The sequence below is a fragment of the Saccopteryx bilineata genome, chromosome 1 (genome assembly GCF_036850765.1).
Source record: "Saccopteryx bilineata isolate mSacBil1 chromosome 1, mSacBil1_pri_phased_curated, whole genome shotgun sequence".
In the NCBI taxonomy this organism is placed as follows: Eukaryota; Metazoa; Chordata; class Mammalia; order Chiroptera; family Emballonuridae; genus Saccopteryx; species Saccopteryx bilineata.
This window is the reverse complement of record NC_089490.1, coordinates 256,120,125-256,141,404: the sequence shown is the minus strand read 5'-3', so window position 1 is coordinate 256,141,404 and position 21,280 is coordinate 256,120,125.

The following is a 21,280-nucleotide window of genomic DNA, read 5'->3' as shown; positions in this document are numbered from 1 at the left end:
GACTGAGTGATCAGCTGTTGCAACTCCTTCTTTTAGAATTCTCAGCCTTGGTATTACACTTAGAAATGCCTTATCTAACACCAAAGACAAAAATTTTGTTGAACCCATATTTTCATCTTTTACAATTAAGTATGAAATGAATCAAAACTTATTTTTGTGTATGGCCTGTATGAGGTAGTGATAGAAACAATTTGCTCCAATTCACTGGTCACTTTCCCCAATACCATTTATTGACTATCCAGCCTTTCTGCAATGATTACTAATAAATATTTATCATCTACCAAAATAAAACAAATGCACATGGGTATACACATAGGTATCCTTGGGTCTGTTTTGGATTTCTGTGAGATCATCTGCCTATCTGTTCCTGAACTAATACCATACAATCACAATGAGTACAGTTTTAAGATGTGTCTTATTTTCTAAGACAATCTCCCCCACTACTGTTTCCTTTTAATACAGTAGCTGCTCTTAAGTGATCGTTATTTTGAATAATTTATATTTTTTCAAATTTAATAAAATTCCATTAAGATTTTTTATTAGAATTACACTAAATCTGTAGATTAAGCTATAAAAAGGAATTTAATATTTGCAATGGGACACTTCTTTTTAATCTCTATTAAGATTTTGTAGATTTCTTTATATTGTTCCTGGATATTTCTTAAGAAATTTATGAATGGTAGATTTTCTTTGTTCTCTTCTCCCCTCACCTCCCTCCCTAGTCTCCTCACATGCTGGAATCCTCTTATCAGACCTACAGCAGTAGGACAGGTTTGTATCCACAGCTTCCAGGCAAAGTCCCACCTCCCACTGACTTTTCTTCTGTCTTCTTAGGGTGCCACCTTCCTCTGACCTTTGCTATCTGGTTTCTGGTTTAGAAAAGCTACTTAGTCATTCTAAGTCCCGGCTCTTTCCAGGGTTTTTATTTATTTCCCACACAATGCTTACTTCATAGAGACTGTAACTAACATTATTATTCTGTATTACTTTTCTTTTGCTGCACAACAAATGACCACAAACTCAGCAACTTGAAACAACACACATTGGTTATCTTACAGCTTCCATGAAGGAGTCTGGGGACAACTTACCTGGGTCCGCTGCTCAGGATCTCACAAGGGTGCCATCAGGACATTGGTGAGCTGCATTTTGTTCTGGGGCTTGGGTCCTCAAACAAGGTCACAGAGTTGTCAGCAGAATCTAGGGTCCCACTCCCTTGCTGACTGTGCTGCTCTGCACTTCCCTGTGTGTGACCCCTTCTCAGGCCCTCTCACAACATGGGGACTTCTTCCTTCAAGGCCAGCAAGAGACTGTTTCCCACTGAAATAAAATCACAACAGCAATAGCCATCACTTGTGCTCTTCTCTATTGGCTAGAAGCTAGTCATTAGGTATACCTGCACTTAAAGGGGTGGGGATTCTACAATGGTTTGATTCTTCGGGGTCTCCTTAGGGTATGTCTGTCATATTAACAGGTTTTTGCCCATTGCCACCCCCCACTGCTTCTTTTCTGAGATATTGGGTGTTGGCCTATATATAACAAGATGGAAGCCTAAGTGGGGACAAGAGGTGGAGGGACAGGTGGTTATGAGAGGAAGGGGAGGGAGAAACAGAAAGAGAGGCACTCTGTTCACCTCACAGCACTGTTTTCCCTTTGACACCGGCTCCAGGTCTCCAAATTATGAAGGCCAAGTGGAGGCATGCTGTAAGCTGAAAGCTATACTGCTTATTCTTGGTTCTTTCCATGTGCCTTGCAATTATTGTCAGTTCCTTCACAATTCTGGAACTAGGTGGTTAGTTACTTTCCAGTGTTGCTATCTTTTATTATGTCTTTGTATACGTTAATAAGAAGTTAGAAGAAACTGCTAGCTTCACAAGGCTTTAAACTAGAATCTTTAACCAGGCCAGTGTCCGATACGCTTCTACTCTGTCTTCTAGAGAGGCTACAGCTACCTGGCTTCTGCCAAGTGTTATATTTTGTTTATTTGCTTGTTTCTTTTAAAACAAGATGAAGGTTGGATGCAAAACATTGGATAAGAAGCTTCTTGGGTCCAGTGTGAAACCTCAGGGAAACCAGAGAGGCAGGAAGCCTGTGCCTCCGAAGCCTGGCTGTCTAAAGCGTACCTGGGTGGTGCCATAACTTAGTGAAGTAGATATTAGTAAACCACTGTACGGAAGAGGAAACAGAGGCTCCGACTAGACAAATAACTTTCCCAGTGTCACATAATCCATAAGTGACAAAGCTTGGATTCAAATCACACTTTGCTGAACTCCAAAGCTCTTTCTGTCAGGGGATGTCAAGGTATGGGAACCTCTCCTAAAATACTCAGAGGCATTTAGTAATTTGCCATCCTACTTCAGTCTATAATTTCATAACTGTAATGTAATAAACTACAACTTTCTGCAATTCAAAGGGTTTTTTTTTTTCATGATAAAAATGGACAGCATTTTCAGCCTTATGATTACACCACACCACAATTTTTAAAACCTTAATAGTCAATCTTTGAGAGATCTGATAGTTATTCAGAGCAGCTCTCAGACTTGGGCTTTCTGTTCCACCACAACTTGTCTTCGTCACCCTGAAGCAAGGCCACACCAAGCAGGAACATAAGCAAGTTATAGTTAGACTCATGCCCTGGCTCCAGTCAGGTGAGTCTTTAGGGGGAAGTGTAACCTGTGGGAAATAGGAAGGTTGCCTTTGGGATAGTGGAACTGTGACAGACAGACATAAGTCTTATGATTGCAATGATAAACAAACCAACATGCCCTCAGGTAGAGGTATAGACTTCCCAGGTCCTCACAACAATATAGATGCCCTACTGACCACAAACCCATTCCTCTGACTACCTGAGCTCCATGCCTGCCTGCTAACCAGGTGTGAGTCATGACTGAAACCAACCCCAGCACATTCCTAAGTGTTTATCAATCATCCCAGGTCAATCTCTCAGGCATAGTAGCTTTATTAGCCCCAAGATTTAGGCCCACCTTGGGTCCATTCCTGCAGCAATATTGGACAAGTCACAAAATCTTGCCAATTATCCATTTCCTCTAGAACAGTAGTTCTCAAATGTGGTCCCCTGTTTAGCAGGGTCGTATCATCTAGGAATTTCTAAGAAATCCAAATTCCTGGGCTTCACCTTAGACCTACTGAATCAGAAACTCTGGAGATGAAACCCAGTAACCTGTTTTACAAGTCCTCCTGGTAATTCTGATGCACACTAATGTGAGAACCACTGCCCTAATACCTCCTAGAATTGTGAGAGTTAAATAGCATGTTATAGTCTCTTCCGCTATCATGTGAGTTCTGTGGCACGAATTACCCCATCGGTGACTAGTGATAGAAGAATGATGTCAGTATGTGAAAATTGCATATTAGACTGCACATAATTGCACATTAAAATTTCACATTGCAATGTGAAAATTGCACATTGATTTTTATTGTATCATGGCTGGGTTTTCCTAAGGAAGAGGAGCTGGAATAGCAGGAGTGGAATCACAACCTTCCATGGAAGTCAAAAAGGCCTGAGGCTCAGCCTCTGCATCATCAGCAGGAATCCTTCTGCTGCATTCCATAAACTTTTTAAATGAACACCTGCCTCCAAGACTACGTCCTCCAACAGGTGCGCCCCAGCCTCCTGAGCTCCCAGCATGTGTGAGGTTGCCCTGCCTCCTGTGCCACCCTGACAACATCCCCACTGACTCAGAGCTGTACCTCCACCCCTGCCAGCCTGGATTAGATGAAAGAATGACCAGCTTCTCATCCCTATGCTTCTGTGCATTTTGATACCCACTACGACAGCTTCTAGGCAATCAGCTGCTGCCAATGTGGTCCAAGGGACCTCCTCAGGTAACAGTGGTTGGTTGGGTTGATTGGAGTTGCGTTAGATTTGAATGGTCCACTGAGTCCTTATCTTACCCATATATTCTATTATTTTTTATAACAAGTTTTTCAGATTGCAAGCTTTTCTGGGAAGTGTTATTTTGTGTTACAGAAAAAAAAAAAGCCCGTATATGTAAAGTCCCAGGCACATAGTGAGGGCTTAGTAATTCTTATTATTAGTCCATGTCTACCATACTTTGTCCTTGAGATGCTGACAAAGAAGGAGACAAGAAAACCCTACAGTGACAACTCCAGTGTAAAAGAGCACCATGAGAATTCTGCTGATGAAACAGCGAAGTTTTGATTCTCTCTGGCTTACATTTTTGAGGACATTCATTTGGAGCAATTTCTTCTGCTCTCTTTTCATTTTCTTTTCCCAGTTTGAGCAGCTTTTTCTAAGAATGGGGGGGGGCTATTTTATCCACTTCTGTGAACTTAAATCCTTAATTACTTTCTTTCTTTTTCTTTGAGACTTTAGAAGATCAGGCACTTATTCTTAGAGAGAAATTGCCAAGTGGGAAGTAATTGCCTTGGCCATAACTCTTGGTGTTTACAGAGCAGGGCACTCAGACCTGGAATCTCCCATCACCGTTGCTGGCAGGGACTAGTTCAGTCTCTGACAAGAATGAGAATTGAGGTCTGGCTCAAGGTCTAACAGTAAGATGGTCTAGTCTGGCCATGTAGCCAGCCAGGTGTCCTGGTTTCTAATCCAGTATTCTGTCTTTTAACATTTTCTCAGTAGTCCTACCCTGCCTTATGAGGTCATTTCTAAATTGTTTCCTTAAATATGGGGTCACTGGTCAAAACTAGTGGTCTGTAGGTCAAATTCAGATCACAGACATGTTTTTGCTTTCCCAGGAAGTGTCTTAAAAATCAGAAAATTTCACATTAACAAATATTTCTAGCTTCACTTGAAATTCAGGACATCTGGCAAAATGGAGCTAATATCCCACATAGCAACAGCGGAACTGAAAAGCACCTTCCCTTCTAGCCAGCACAAGCTCATTCAAAACTGCCACAGGCTCCACCCTTCCTATCATTCTACAGATATGCACATGCCTATCTACACATGAACACACACATTCTATATCGGTCTGCCAGGGCTGCCATAATGAAGTGCCACCAACCAGATGGCTTAAATGACACAATTTATTTTCTCACAGTTCTGGAGGCTGCAAGAGCAAGATAAAGGTATCGGCAGGGTTGGTTCCTTCTAAGTTCTCTGTCTTTGGACTCCGGTCTTGGATTAGGTCCCATCCTAATGACCTCATATTAACTCAGTTTCCTCTTTAAAGACCTTATTTCCAAATACAGTCACATTCTAAGGTATGAGGGGTTAGCATTCCAATATGAATTTGGGAAGGGGGGTGCAACTCAACCCATAACAGATTCTTTCCTCCTTTACATTATCTGCTTGACCACCCTCCCCCCAGCCCACCACCACCACCACCAAGGCACTTGAATCTGCACCTGAGACAAACACAGGCAAACTTTGGTTTGCTTTTTAACTTTCACAACTTTGTATCAATTAGATAGCCCCTATAGAAAGTGCCTTCATAACGAAATCCGTAATGTACACTCCAAAGAAACATACAATTTTAAAGACAGACAGAAATAACCTTAGTGATCATCTATTCCAGTGGTTTCCAAACCATTTTAAGACACAGAACCTTCTAACACTAGTTAACAAGGAACTGATGGATAAAATAGCTAAGCTTCATTCCTACTCTCCAAAATGGCTCCTAAGGGAGCTCCAAAAGATACTAGGCCTCCTTATATAAAACATGATTTTAAAACTGCTAACCTAATCCAAATTCTTCAGTTTATATGTGAGAAACTCAAGGCCCATCCATATGTATAATGCCACAGAGAGCTGAGTACCAAGTAAAACCAGACCCCATGTCTCCTGGCTTCCACATTTCCTCCTTTCTGTATGGTTCCAACAAGGTCATGGCATCAGACCATTTGAATAATATCATTAGAACAGAGAAATCCTGATATTCTATTGGTGGAAGGAGCAGCCTGGAGCCCAGGTCTAGGAGTCGGGAAACCCAGGTGCTAACTGTATGTTGCCGGTACTGGCTGAACAACCCTAAGGACAAAGGGTCTGTCCCCCTCTATTCCTTTTCATGTGCAGCACAATAGGCTCCGTGGGCTCTACTGTCCCTTCTAGTGTCAAAATACTAGGACTGCAGAATGTGACATTTAAAACAATTCTGCTCAACTCAACTTTTTCTCCATTGGTACAAAAGGGCTTTGTAATCACTTCTTGCCCTGAAGGCACACGATCCAGGAATGAGCAGGCTCTCCTTCCCACACACAGGGCCCCGCCCCCACTGAGAAGGGTCTTCAGACCTTGTCTGCTGACCACAAGTTCATCTCAATACTGATATTCTAGCTTGTTATAGTAGAAAAATAAAAACAAAAATGAAAAAGACGTTCCACAGAAGAGGTAGCACCCTGTGACCTCTCTTCTCGGGGACATGAACCACGCATCCAGCACCACAGGGAATGTGGAAGCAGGGAGCTGGGAAGACCTGCTGTGCTCCCTGGGCTCTGTAACCACAGAACTCCAAAACAGAAATGGCAGGAATTGTCCCCCAACCAACATTCCAGTGACAACACACTTATTACTTCATGAGGTTGCCTGTTGTAGACCGTGCAAATTCTCATGAATTATTAGTACCTCATTTTGAGCCCGGATTCTGGTAACCACCAACACCCATGTTCTCTTCCTCTGCTCAGACTGACAGCAGGACTATGTTGCCACCTCCCTGCAGTTAGCTGTAGCCAGAGACAGCTCTGGCCAATGGAATGTGGGCCAAGCGTCATGCATCTCTTCCAGGCCTGGTCTGTGAGGATCTCCATGTGTGGTCCTGGCTCCTCTCCCACCTGTCAGCAGGCTGGAAAGGACTGTAGATTGATGGAAAGGAGGGCGAAGAGGGCAAGGAAAGCAAGGCCTAGGTCCCTGGACTATATGGAACAGAGTCACACCCCTACCCACATCCTCACCAGCCTGTCAGGTGGGCAAGAAACACATTTTTATTCTGTTTAGTCAGGGGGACTTGGAGTAGTCAGTTTCAGCAGCTAGCATTATTTACTTGAATACATGTATCCTTTAAAGTACAAGACAAGCGTACTCCTTATCCACTTGCCAGACCATGAAATATGTGAGGATCTCATCTAAAGGTGACAGTTCTAGCTTCTCCTTTAATATTTTCCTCCTTTTGACATTCCCTGACTCATGCCACTCCTCCACATGCTATCCTGAACCCACGGGATCAGGACAGGGGTTTGCATGGAAGAAATCACTGAGAGTGTTTTTCTGACAAAAAATTTTCAAAAACCGAAGTTTTCGGTAGATCAGATAGGATTCCTGACACAATCAGCATATTTGGAGGGAAATGTCATCAGTACAGGAGGATGCTTGAGGGGACTAGAGCTTCTCCACCCCCAAGCTGGAAAGATACTCTGCAAGCCCGAACAGCCTTTCTCACAGCCAGAGTCCGAGCAGTCAGAGTCCATGGCAGAGTGAAGCTTCAGTGCTCTAAGACAGTGTTTTTCAACCAGTGTGCTGTGGCACACTAGTGTGCCGTGAGACATAGTCAGGTGTGCCGTGGGGAAATTAAACATGGGTCCCCAAACTACGGCCGCGGAGACTATTTATCCGGCCCGCTGCCAGCCACCTCCATCCAAACATAAACATTCCCCTCACAATCCCTCCAGCTATCAGCGACAGGAAGAGTGAAGGCACAGGGAACGCTCACTGACCAATGACCTTCTAAAATTCACCCCGACCACTAGCGTTAAACTAATAGTAGGCCACCTCTCATCCACACCCAGGAAGGTGCCCGCTGGGGCTGCCACTCACTTGTCATTGCGTGGCCACGGTGAGTAGTTGAAGCTGCTACTCCTCCCCATGGTCCCGATTTCTAATCCTGGTCAGGACTGGAGGTAAATGTTGCCACCACTAGATGAAGCCTCAACCTCAGCTGGTTATGTCTATTCTGATGGTGTATATAGATATTTGACCTTTTTCTTTTTAAAAGAGGCCCCCGCAGACGGTGATATACAATGCATCACAATGTTATCTATATTGTATATGGCCTCCTGAAGGGTCATCTTCTTAAAGAGCTCAAATCTCTATATACACTATCAAAACAGACAGAACCAAGGCCCCTGCACCCAGCTGACCATGGGATTTGAACCCACAACCTCAGGGAGAACTCTAGTATTTATTAGAATCCTTACCTAGAAAGCAAACTTCTCAATCTGACAGTAGAGATGCTCTGAGGACTTATGATGTTACACAAGTATCCAACATTTTCTAAAATTGATTTTGTCCAGTCTCTATATAGAAAGAGTATTTGCCAAATTGATTTGAACCCACAACCTTGATGAAAGCTCCAGTATCTATTAGTGGGACTGTATATATAAGGGGATACATGAGACTGTATATATGAGGGGTTACATGGGACTGTATATATGAGGTTACATGGGACTGTATATGAGGGGATGTTACATGGGACTGTATTTATAAGGGGATGTTACGTGGGACTGTATATATGAGGGATGTTACATGGGACTGTATATATGAGGGATGTTACATGGGACTGTATATATGAGGGTGTTATCCTTTTTTATTTAACTTTTTTTTAATAAATGTAATTTATTGAAAGGACCTCTGCCAGGCATATTTCACTCTTGTGATAGTTTGGGATCTCAGCAAGATGAGCAAGTGACAGTGATGGAGAAGTTTTTGAGAAGGGAAAATGCAAATGCCGAACAGGGCCCTAGACAAAATTCTGACCCAGATGAAGGTCCTAGTATGAGTGGTTGACAAAAGAAAAAAGATAAGACGGTGAGCTCAAAGCAATACAGCAAAAGCTATCTTTCATTTGGATTTACTTTCACCAGGGATAAGACAGCACTGACTCCGCTGTGCTTGGTGTGTGGTGAGAAGCTATCCAATAGCGCCATGGTGCCAAACAAGCTTAAACGCCATCTCCAAACAAAACACCCTTCCGTTCAAAACAAGCCAATGGACTATTTTGTACGCTTATGTACAAACAATGAGAAACAGGCAACTTTTTTGAGAAAAACCACAAAGGTAAATGAGAGAGCCCTCAAAGCTAGCTACCTTGTTGCTGAACTCGTAGCTAAATCAAAAAAGTCCCACACTGTGGCAGAAACATTAATACTGCCAGCTTGTAAAGCCATTGTAAATGAGATGCTTGGCCCTACCGCGGCCAAAGAGATAGCTAAAGTGCCTCTCTCAGATAACACAATTGCCAGACGTATTGATGACATGTCTGCGGACATTGAAACTGTTGTTTTGGAAAAGGTGCGCATCAGTAAGAAATTTGCCTTGCAACTTGATGAGTCGATGGATATTAGTGGACATTGTCAGCTCTTGGCCAACGTGCGATTTGTGGATGGAGAAGCCATTAGAGAAAACTTCCTATTTTGCAAGGCACTGCCAGAAAAATCAATAGGAGAGGAAATATTTCGGGTCACGTCAGAATATCTTGATAAAAGCAGGCTTACATGGGAAAACTGCACAGGTGTCTGCACTGATGGAGCCGCGGCCATGGTCGGGTGCATCAAAGGCTTCGTAAGTAGGGTCAAAGAAAGAAACCCAGATGTTATTGTTACGCACTGTTTTTTGCACCATGAGGCCCTCGTTGCAAAGAACTTACCAGCAGATCTAGCTCCTGTGCTGGATGTTGTGAGCACAGTGAACTTTGTGAAGACGTGACCTTTGAGATGTCGCTTATTTGCATCTTTGTGTAAAGAAACGAGAGCAGAACATAAAATCTTATTGCTCCACATGGAGGTCCGGTGGCTGTCGCGCGGCAAAGTGCTGGCCCGTGTGTATGAGTTGCGAGAGGAACTTAAAGTATTTCTGACAAACGAGAGGTTCGATTACTCAAAGCTGCTTTCAAATGATGAGTGGTGTGCAAAGCTGGCATACCTGGCTGATATATTTCATTATCTGAATGAACTGAACACACGGATGCAAGGCCGAAATGAAAACCTGCTTACAAGCACTGATAAAATGAACAGATTCTGTTTAAACATGCAGCTCTGGCAACAACATGTGCAGCGTAGCAACCTTGAGATGTTCCCGCTCACCGAGAAACAGCATGATGGCAACACTGCTGCAATGTGCGAGGTGATTGGCAGACATTTGAAAACTCTTGAGAAGATGTTGTCATTTTATTTCTCTTCAGCCTTCACAGAATGCCTTGACTGGGTTAGGGACCCATACAGCTCAGTATCCATTGCTGGAAAGGACATGACTTTAAAGGAGCAAGAGGAACTCATTGAACTGAAACAAGATTGTGGTTTAAAGCTAAAGTTTGCTGATCTTCCTTTGGACAGTTTTTGGTTATCTGTTGCCAAGGAGTTCCCCATTCTGGCCAACAAAGCTATTTTGACATTGCTCCCGTTTTCAACCACATATCTATGTGAGCTGAGCTTCTCAAGCTTGACTGCAATAAAAACTAAAAACAGAGAGAGACTGAGAACTGTTGAGGAGGAGCTTCGTGTGTGTCTTTCTACCATTCCTGCCAGGATATCCCTTTTGTGTTCATCGAAACAGGCCCAGGTTTCACACTAAGGGAGTATAAATACATTTAGAAACTATATTATTAACTATATGTATAATATGTACTGTGTTAGAGTGTCATTTTGTGTCATTTTGGTAGGTGGTGTGCCCCAGGATTTTGTAAATGTAAAAAATGTGCCACAGCTCAAAAAAGGTTGAAAATCACTGCTCTAAGAGATCCATTGCATCCAATGCATTAACTTGTCTCCTACACACCTAGGATACTCGTTATTTATCATCTTTCGGGGAATTTTAATTTTTTTTTTTTTTTTTTTTTTTTTTTTGTAATTTTCTGAAGCTAGAAATGGGGAGAGACAGTCAGACAGACTCCCGCATGCACCCGACCGGGATCCACCCGGCACGCCCACCAGGGGCGACGCTCTTCCCACCAGGGGGCAATGCTCTGCCCCTCCGGGGCATCGCTCTGTTGCTACCAGAGCCACTCTAGCGCCTGGGGCAGAGGCCAAGGAGCCATCCCCAGCGCCCAGGCCATCCTTGCTCCAATGGAGCCTTGGCTGCGGGAGGGGAAGAGAGAGACAGAGAGGAAGGAGAGGGGGAGGGGTGGAGAAGCAGATGGGCACTTCTCCTGTGTGCCCTGGCCAGGACTCGAACCCTGGACTTCTGCACGCCAGGCCGACACTCTACCACTGAGCCAACCGGCCAGGGCCCTTTCAGGGAATTTTAAAGACTGTTTCTGAGTACTGTGTTGGAGGGAAGAAGAGGAGACAGTAAGGAGAGTGAAGGCACTGAAGGATCTCTGGGGCAGAGAAAGGCACCAGGGAGTCAGCTGAATGCCAGGGAGGTGCAGCAAAGGAGCCTGGGTGTCCTGAGCGGGGAAGGCCCAGGCGGCAGCAGGACCCAGGGGAGGAGCGGCAGCATGATAAGGCACAGAGATCCTGGCCCTCCAAGGCTCTTTCTGATAAACCCTTCCTGAGGCTGGCAAAGGGGGTTCTCCGCACTGTAAAGTGCAGAGACCAATTAATAAGTAAGGCTTCTCTGGGGCAATGAATTCCTCGTGAATAATACCTTTGACTATGACTCAACGGCTCCCTAAAATTCCCACGTCTTTTCCATTCACAATCAGGCCCGGTATTCAGAGGATCTACAATGACTAACGGAGGTGCTGTTTAGTGAGTGCTACCTACCTGCACAGTCTGGGGGGGGGGGTAAACTGCTCTTCCTCAGGCTTTTTTTTTTCCCCCTTGGAATTGACAGAGAACTTCTCCAAGATACTAGCACAGCACTTCTTCAAGTGCAAAATCAGACTCTGGACCTTCTAGAAGATCTTGCTGAACCACCAGGTACTCTGGACAGGGTGTGGTTCTCAGTCATTTTATTTTTGTCAGAGGAATCTCCTTCCTTGATGTAATCAGACTGTGGAACTTGACCCAAACAGCAATCCTGCACTAAGGGCATGAGAAGAGAAGTCTTGTCACAGGCTCAGGAGGGGGCGCCAGTGGCTTTGGACAAGGTTGGCAAATACATTGTTGGAAGGAAGTAAATATTTGGTGAAAAGATGAAAAATAATAAAGTAAAAAAAATATTATCAGTAAAAGAACATATTTAATAACTATAAAGTGTTAAATGTGGAAATTACAGTAATCTTTAATAAAGTGTGCACAGCACTCATAAAATATATAATTACATGTATAACTTGCAAAATATTGGTGTGTTGTCTAGTGCCGGGGCTTTGCATGTTAAGTGGGATATGAGAAAACAGAATCAACCCAAGTTATCTAAGGCGCTTGAAGGAAGATTAAAGGGGTTGAGATGGTTTTATTCTGTGATAAGAAAGCCAACGGAGGGCTAAAAAACTGTTTTCAGATATCTTAAAGGTTAGCCCCAGACACAGGTCAGCTGAATGCATCCCTTCCAACTCAGGGTACTTAAATTCAAATTCTGGCCTAGAGCTGTTATCGCAAGTGGAAAGTAGAATCACATGCTCTCCGACCCACGGAAGATTTCTCCTGGGATCCCCATATTTGTTACCCATTTCACTATCTTCCTATCTATTACATTTGCATCATCACTAACTCCCCAAACCATTGTGCCCAACCAATCACAAGGGTCCTGCCAGGTCCAACATGCCACTACCCTACTCTTCTGTCCTCTTGCCTCTGCCCCACTGGGATCCTCTTTACTTCTTGCCTGCAGCTTTGCAGCAACTTTCTAATAGGACCTCTTGCTGCTTGTCGCTCCCTCACCTCACTCTCCAGCCCATCTCCTATACCGCCCCAAAGGTTCCATCCCAAACACAGATCTCATGGTATCAATCATTCAACCAGCTTAAACACTTGCAGTGGGCTTTTTGCGGGTTTAGGCATTTTCCAAATACCTAGTATTTTTTAAATGTCAGCCTTGTCTCCTTTTTGCAGCCAATCCCCTTAGCATTGTTCTGAAAGCCCCTTTATAACCTGGCCTATGCCCACCTGTCCATCATCCGCCCCCACCTGTCCCACTGAGCACTCTGCTCAAGCCGAATCAGACTCTCACAATAACCTCGAACGTCTGTACACTGCTTGCTTCTCTTCTTGAGAGATCCATGCCTGGAGTGCCATTGTCATCTCCTCCATGTGGTAAAGTCTGAGTCCTCTTTTACGGCCCAGGTCAAAACTCCTCTCCTCTCCCAGGCCTTCCCAAACCTAGGCAGAACTCATCACTCCCTCCTGTGGTCCCCACATTGCCTGGCCCTGACATAGTACTTGTCACACATTTATAATTATTTGTGTACATTTCTGTCTTGCTCACTAGACTGTCAACTTCTTAAAAGTAAGAACCATATCTTATTTATTTGGGTTTTCCTTTAATACTTACTTCAGTATCTGGTATATTGTAAATGTTTGATAATTGCTGAATGAAAGGATAAGATCCGGTTCAAAGGTTCTCTTTTTAGTTTGCCTGACATAGCCAGCCTGGCAAGGAGCCGAGAGTTCAGCTTCGAGCAAAAGTCAGGACCCCAGGAGCAGGGTAGCAAGAAGCAAGCTACAATGGCCCAGAAGGGCCCCTGCTGGGCAAGGTTTTACATCCCAGTGTCAGGATCAAAAAGCTGGCAGTTTCTGCCCTGTCTGTTCCTGTGGGTCATAGCTGGAGCAAAACTCCTTCATGAGCCAGTCTGGCCACACCACAAACACATGGGCTGGAAAGAAGGGGCTGCCTGATCCTTTTCAGGTTCCTACGGATACAGTGCCACCACTGACCCAGGGGTTCGTCTGTGTGGGCCGTTGCCACTGCCAGACTGTACACAGATGATGAGCAGGCAGGTGGGGGAGGAAGAAAACCGAATGGGAAAGCAGAGGAAGGGCAAGAAAGACTCAAGAGAGAGCACATGGACAGAAGTGCAGAAGGAGGAGGGCTTGGTCTTTGTTCCCACAGAACACAGAATGTATTTGATAGCTTCTTGAAAATCAAACATTTTTTAAAGTTCATTTTGCTAAACATAAAATATGAAAACCACCAGTGGAAGATGGTCTTCATTGCTGCAGCCAGGGCAAAGCTCCTGGCTATCATTTGATCAGAAATTTCTAGGCACACCTTCACAAACATAATTACACAGTCCATCATCTTGACATGTGCTTCACTAAGAAGCAAAATTAGGCAGCCAGTCTGTAAAAATGTAGTATGGTGTCCTTTTCTTTCTTTTGGTCCTTTCATTGATAAACATGGACATTTATGCATGAGATAATAATAATAATGGTACTTTATATGGCTGGATCTTTATTGTTTTTAAAGAAATATTCCTTAGATCTTCACAACAACCCAGTGAGATACACAAACTGGATATTACCACCTTGTTTCCTGATGAAGACTCCGACACATTGATGAGATAGTCCATTGTCACAGAGCTACTCAGTGGAGGCAGAGTCAAGATTCACACCCAGGACTTCAGTTTTCCAGACTGGTGTTCTCATCACCCTATCCACCACCTAATGCTATGCCTGGCTGCCGGCTCAGCCAAAGGTGACTCCTCAACATAACAGATAAAGAAAGAAAGAGGAAATGGATGGTTTGGGTGGAGGTAGGCATGTTGACAATGTTTTTATAGGCCCCTGGTTTATTAAAACCCCACATTAAAGTAAATAATGTGCAATAATCAAACCACTGGCTTACCATATTTTTATCATCATTTTCTCTGAATTTATAAATCTGACTTTGTTGCCAATGTATTCAAGACTTTTGAGCGTGCTAATCAGTCCCCAGAATCGAGGTCATGGTTGCTGTCCCCGTGGGCCTGTAAGTTCAGTGCTGTGTGCAGTCTGTGACTCTCCCATCCACAGGAGCCACAGGAAGCCTCTGGGTACAATGGGATGTCTCCTTTAAAACCGAGTTTTCTCACTTTCTCAAACATCTGTTTTTGTGAGTATGGTGATGGCAATGCATTACGTTTATGGGACTTTATAAAGAGAGTCACTGTTTCACACACCGTACCCTGACTCCCTCTCACCACAAGGCCCGTCACAGGGCAAATATCACTATTTTAATTTTATAGATTAAGACATAGAGCCTGGAAAGGTTAAGTAATATCCCCATTTAACACAACTAGAAAGTGTTGAACCAAGAACTAATAAATCCTGAACTTCTAATCCCAAACCCAGCCCTCTTGCCAGAGTGCCTCTGATGTTGCTTTCTCCCACACCCACCACAAAAACTGAGGAGTCAGGGAAAAGCCCTCACCCCTGATGAACAGTACTCAGAGCACATATGGGACTGTTCTTATCTGTACCTCCCATAAGAGAATAGAAGATCTTAAACCTATGTCCATGAATAATTGATAAATCCCTTATAGTTGAATGAAATTCCTGAGAGAGAAAAGCCACAGTTTCCGTCAGATTCTGAAAGTGTAAGAGAGGTTAAAAATCACTGCTCTGCTCTGTAAGCTAATCAGACTTAGCATCTCCAATGCCCACCACAGTGCCTTTCATATAAAAGATGCTGGTTGACTGGGTGAATGAGTGGATGGATGGATGGTAGGATAGATGAAAGGGAGGATGGATGGATGGATGGATGGATGGATGGATGGATGGATGGCTGGCTTTGTGTTTTTCTGTCAAACTCTGACTCCACAACTGACTGAATTATGCAAACTGAATGATGCATTAGATAGGACCCAGTTAACAGGATAGAATTTCTGAAGAAATATTTGAAATTAAGAAAAAATCTTGGCTCTCAATGTGATTATAGGTGATGTGCCTGACTCACACTATACATTTTTCTTCCAGTTTTCCCATCTATCTACTCAATCACATAGCAAAAAAAAAAAAGGGGGGGGGATTTTCATATTATCAAGTTAATCAGAGCATATGGAAAAACTATATAGCATGAGCTCTATTCTGACTGGCTATACAGTTTAGATTTAATAGTTCTTTCCCTGTCAGAATTATAAATCTACCCAAAAAACACCAAAAAACTAATTTTAAATGGAGCATATCAGAAAATCACAGCTTAAAAAAATACAACCTTTTCTTGACAAATACTGAGTAGCTAAGTTTTATACACACACACACACACACATATACATACACATACATTGTGGTTTTAGAGACTGTCCAAACTATGGGGTGATTTGAGACTTCAGTCTCTCATCCTAAATGCTGGACTGATTTCAAGAAGATAATTAAAGTCAATGGTACCTGGCATATGAAATCCAACACGCATCCTCTACTTCCTGGGTTTGGTAGATCAAAGATAATAGACTTGTCATAAACCAAAGTAAAGGGCCACCAGGGAGTGGCAGACCCTTCTTGGGTTTAAATGTTGTTAGAAAGGTCAGTGTAGACACAGGAGTGGTAAACACATTCCCCCTCCAACCCAGACTGAACAGCATGGAAGGAATACTGGCCAGGCTTTTCAACATGTTGGCAAGAGCTGACTCCTGACAGCCTGGAAAAGAACAGAGAATGGGAGAAATGTGCTGGAGTACAGTGCTCATCTGTCCTGCCGGCACTCAACCTTGCCGTGGCCAGAATCTGCCACTGGATATTTTCGTGCAGCTATCACTAAGCTGTATATGAAAACCACCTAGAAGCAGAATCTGAGGTTAATATTTGGTGTTAAATACCAGAGGATATAAAGTATCCTGCCTAGAACAAAGTTTTACAACTCTACATTCCTCCACTAGTGGTGTGTATTTTTTTCCTTGTCAGATTGGACAGAGGTGGCAGGGTACAATCAATGGATTGAATATCAGATCAAAAGTCCTAAGGTCTGGTATCTGTTTTTCAACTGGTGAACAAAGACATTTGAGAATTCAGGACATCAGTTCAACTTACTTCTTATACCATTGTGATAAGAAGAAGGAGGAGAATTCTTTGTACTTTATCTCATTTCTACTTTATCTTATCTTCACAACTCTGCAAAGTAAGCAGAACTGGTATTATGGTTCTGAGAGTCTGATATGAAATTGAGGATCAGAGACTTTGAGTAGCTTGCCTGGGTTCACATAGCATTTTCTAGAGCTAGATCCCATGTTTTGTGACTCCAAGTCCAGGGTTCCCCAACATAATCTTCCCCTAGCAGGTTGTAAAGGCTCTGCCCTTTGTTTTATTATGTCTCAAATGGTTTCTTATACTGGCCAGTTGTCTTAAAAGAGAAACTCCCTTATAAAGAGAACCTTTTAGCAATTTGATAGATAAATCCTTGAATGGATCCCAAAGATACTCATATGGTATTGAATTCTGTTCTCTGGACAGTCATCTGTAGGGGTAGTCAACCTTTTTATACCTACCGCCCACTTTTGTATCTGTTAGTAAAATTTTCTAACCGCCCACTGGTTCCACAGTAATGGTGATTTATAAAGTAGGGAAGTAACTTTACTTTATGAATTTATAAAGCAGAGTTACAGCAAGTTAAAGCATATAATAATAATTACTTACCAAGTACTTTATGTTGAGTTTTCGCTAAGTTTGGCAAAATAAATCTTTATAAAACAACTTACTATAGTTAAATCTATCATTTTATTTATACTTTGGTTGCTCTGCTACCACCCACCATGAAAGCTGGAATGCCCACTAGTGGGCGGTAGGGACCAGGATGGCTAGCACTGATCTAGAGTAAGCTTTATTTTTAGTAATCTAATTATAAAATATATCCACATTTATTACCAATATGTTACTTTATGCCTCTAGAACAATTATCCAGTCTAGTCTAAGGTCTTAAAATTTTTTTAAACATTAGAAAGGCATTATTTAAGGAAAAGCTTTTTTGCATTATTCAGTAAGTTCAAGAAATATGTATTGAGTACCTACCAAGCACTGTCCAGGGCATTAAGAAGACAAAAGTGGTCAAGACAATATCCCTTCTGTAAGGAGCATAAAAATGAAAGAGGAAGTAAGATAAGAACAGATAAATGCATATGTTGCATGAAGAACTACATCAGGAGAAGGGCAAAGGGTTCTAAGAGCACGGAGAAAGGACACTCCATCCAGTGTCGGAGGTCAATGAATGCTTTCCAGGAAGAATAACTTCCTTCAATGCCAATTATTTGGAAGAATAGAATTTTGAAAAACTTTTCTAGCCTCATCTGTAACTCTAGGGCCACTAAGGAATCATAACCAATACCCAAGCATTTTCCCAAGTCTTTGCTTTACCCACACTATACCCTTAGCCAGAATACTGTCTCATGAATTAATTCCAATATACTCTTTTTCATCCTTCAAGACTCAGCTTTTGCCTTTTTTATTTTTTTGCCTTTTCTAGGGAGTCTTCTTTGATCTTATTTTAAGAAAAAGAACTGAAACTAACTTGAAAAGATTATAAGCATAAGATTCAAGTTTTATTACATTTCTCTGATCTTTCAGAAACCCTAAGCCATAAGTCATTAAAAGATCACTATGTCCATACTGTATAATACAAGTAGTACTGGGGAAGCCTTGGGTGGGAGGTGGGGGGCGGGAAGGAATCATGGCCATTTCAAAATTCTTCCAGTATTTGGGTCATTATAGTACCTTGGTATTCAGACAAAGCCAGAGGAGTAAGTCACAGTTTTCCTTTCTCTCTGCTCTACTGGGTCACTGTTGGGGGATGTGAGGTAGTCTGAGGAATAACCACCATCTGGATCCTTGGTCAACTGGTAGCACAGTTGGGTGAAAATCTGTCAACATTACATTGCAGAAGATCTCAATGGTTTTACTCTAAAATTATATACTGGTTCTTTTGGCCATCTGCAAATCTTTATAAATTGGACCAAAACAACTGTCTTTGAAAATACCAAGAGAAAGACAATATTCATATTCTAGAGTTTTGCAAACTCTCTGGATACCCGAACAATAAGTTACAGATGTCTAATCCTAAATTAAGAAGCTAAATATAATATAGATTCTACAAATGGTAATTTTCTATAATTTGAGGGAAATATTTGGTAGTTCAATTCCCACCAGAAAAGCTGGCAATGATTCTGCTTTGTTAAACATCTCTGTCAGCCTTTCTTCTGGACAGGATCATCCAGAGAAAAATAATAGATTTATTTTTTAAATGGAATTTATTAAAAAACTGTAATTTGAATTTTTCTCTGGACATGTGAGTATTATTTTATAACAGGGGGAAGTTTTAAGAATTAAAGGACCTGTATTCATACTTGCATTAACTCTATTAATTCTAGTTCCTGGATCTTCATATTTTGCGTCGTCACCTTGCTTTCCTTTATTGTGAAAGAGAACCTTATCAGTTTTCCTGTGTCATATCACTTTATCTCTTTATTTAACTTGCAATAAGATACTAGACTAATATTGGCAGAGCAACTCACAATGATTCTTTGTTCCAGAAAGAAAAAAATACAAGAATAGTACATTATGAAAATAGAGAAGGAAGTGTGTTTCATTTCATTTGTTATTTACTTAGTGAATATTGTCATGGTACCAGGTGCTTTACAAAAGACAAATACTGTGAAGTAATCATGCAGGGCACTTGGATCTTGCATTTGATCTCTGAGTACATACCAAACAGCAATTCATAAATCAACTCATTTCAGGTGAGATGCAATATTGCTTTAAATATACAGTCAGCTTTATGGAACCTCCATGACACCAAGCACTGGACAGACTGCCTTGTTGAATTTTAGAGGGCTCTGAGGAAAGGTCAAACCAAAATGAGATGGGGCTTACAAAAGAGAGTAGGTGACTTTTAAAGAAAAACAGGAAACCAAGAGGGGTAAGAAATAGAAGAGAAACTGGAAAACTGAAAGCTACTACAATGAATTTCATAGGCAACTGAGAGATTACTTGGGTTCTAAATCAAACGCATACTTAACGGGTCAGTAAATGTTTTACTTGTCTCAAACTTGGCTCTTATCTATATCTAACACATTCATGACATGTGAAGATGTTTTATTTTTTTTCTTCACGGGAGAAAATTTCTCTAAATTTTTTCAAGACATTAATAGTCTAAATTGTATTATTTTTATCCACAAAGTTGAAATCTGCTCCATCTGAATTAACAATTGCATAGAATTTGCTACACACCATCTTGATATGAAAATTAAAATCAGGAAAACATCAATTCAGATCGCATTAAATCGTGAATCTATAGGAAGATAAGCAAAAATCAGTCGATTGTGCCTGTGAGACTTGTAAGGTAATTCCCAAAGGGAGTCATGACTGTGGTGGGGCAGAGACCAAAGGCAATGGAGAACAACCATTCAGTGAGCCCCTGACATTGGACACTCACAGATGCCACTCTAGACCTTCATGGGAAGGGTCTTCACACCTTTCTCCTGAGAAGAGTTTGATGAGCCCTATGTCTAGAAAACAAATGGAGGACAGAGACTCCATGGGCAACTGTTCCAAGTACTATTTCAGAACCAGGAATCAGGGATCATACTTGTGCAGGGGGATCTCAGCTTCTGCTGTCTTCTCCTAGAGTTAAGAGCTCTCTGTGTCCGGGCTTGTGGCTTAGGACCGAGGGATGCCTGTTGGGCCTGAGGAAGGCTGAGCAGCCTCCTGGAACAAGCCCACATGTGCCCACTGCTGAAAGGTACACAATCCAGGCACTACCCACTAGGTAGAGTACCAGGCAGATGTTCATTTTCAGGGAGGACTGAGGAGCTCTGGGAAGCATTCTAAGCAAGAAAGAAGCCAGGAATAGGGCTGAAGAAAGGAACACAGCCTTGCTATTCAAAGAGGGCAGTGAGGGGAGTTGGCGTGCAATAGCTCAGTTACTCCACGCTGGCCCCGTCCCGTGGGCCACAAATTTAGCTCCTGGGGAGAGAGAAACTTATGATCAAGCTCTAAAACAGCAGTTTCAATAAATGCTTCAGCTCATTGGGGCCCAGACCTTGTGCTGAGCATAGCATAACACTAAGCAGATACTAGCCTTCTTCCCACTCTACTATACAGATCATTGCTCAGCTCCGTACCCTAAGACATACTGCCAGGAGAACAGAGCAGAGGCGCTGTAGCTCTCAGGGTCAGCCTCTTCCTAGGAACCTCTAGAATTACTTGAGGGAGAAAAGAGAATATTATTACAGTGCTTATGAGAGCTATTTGAGAAAATAGGGTATTTGGGATTATGATTCAAATAACTTTATACTTCTAAACATTTATAATTTCCCCATATTTGCAATTTTTATCATTATCTATTTCAAAACCAAAAAATGACAGGGATTACCCATTTGTCTTTGGAGAATATGAAGAACAGGTAAGACCAAGACCAGCTCCACAAAGAGGAACAGAACAAAGAAATGGAGTGGACTATTGGTGGAAGAAAGGGCAACAGGCTAAGGTTGTGGGTCCTACATTGAGAAGAAAGAAAGCAGAGTCTGCAGATCTTGAAGATCCCCTATAGGACTTGATAAGAAAAATAATA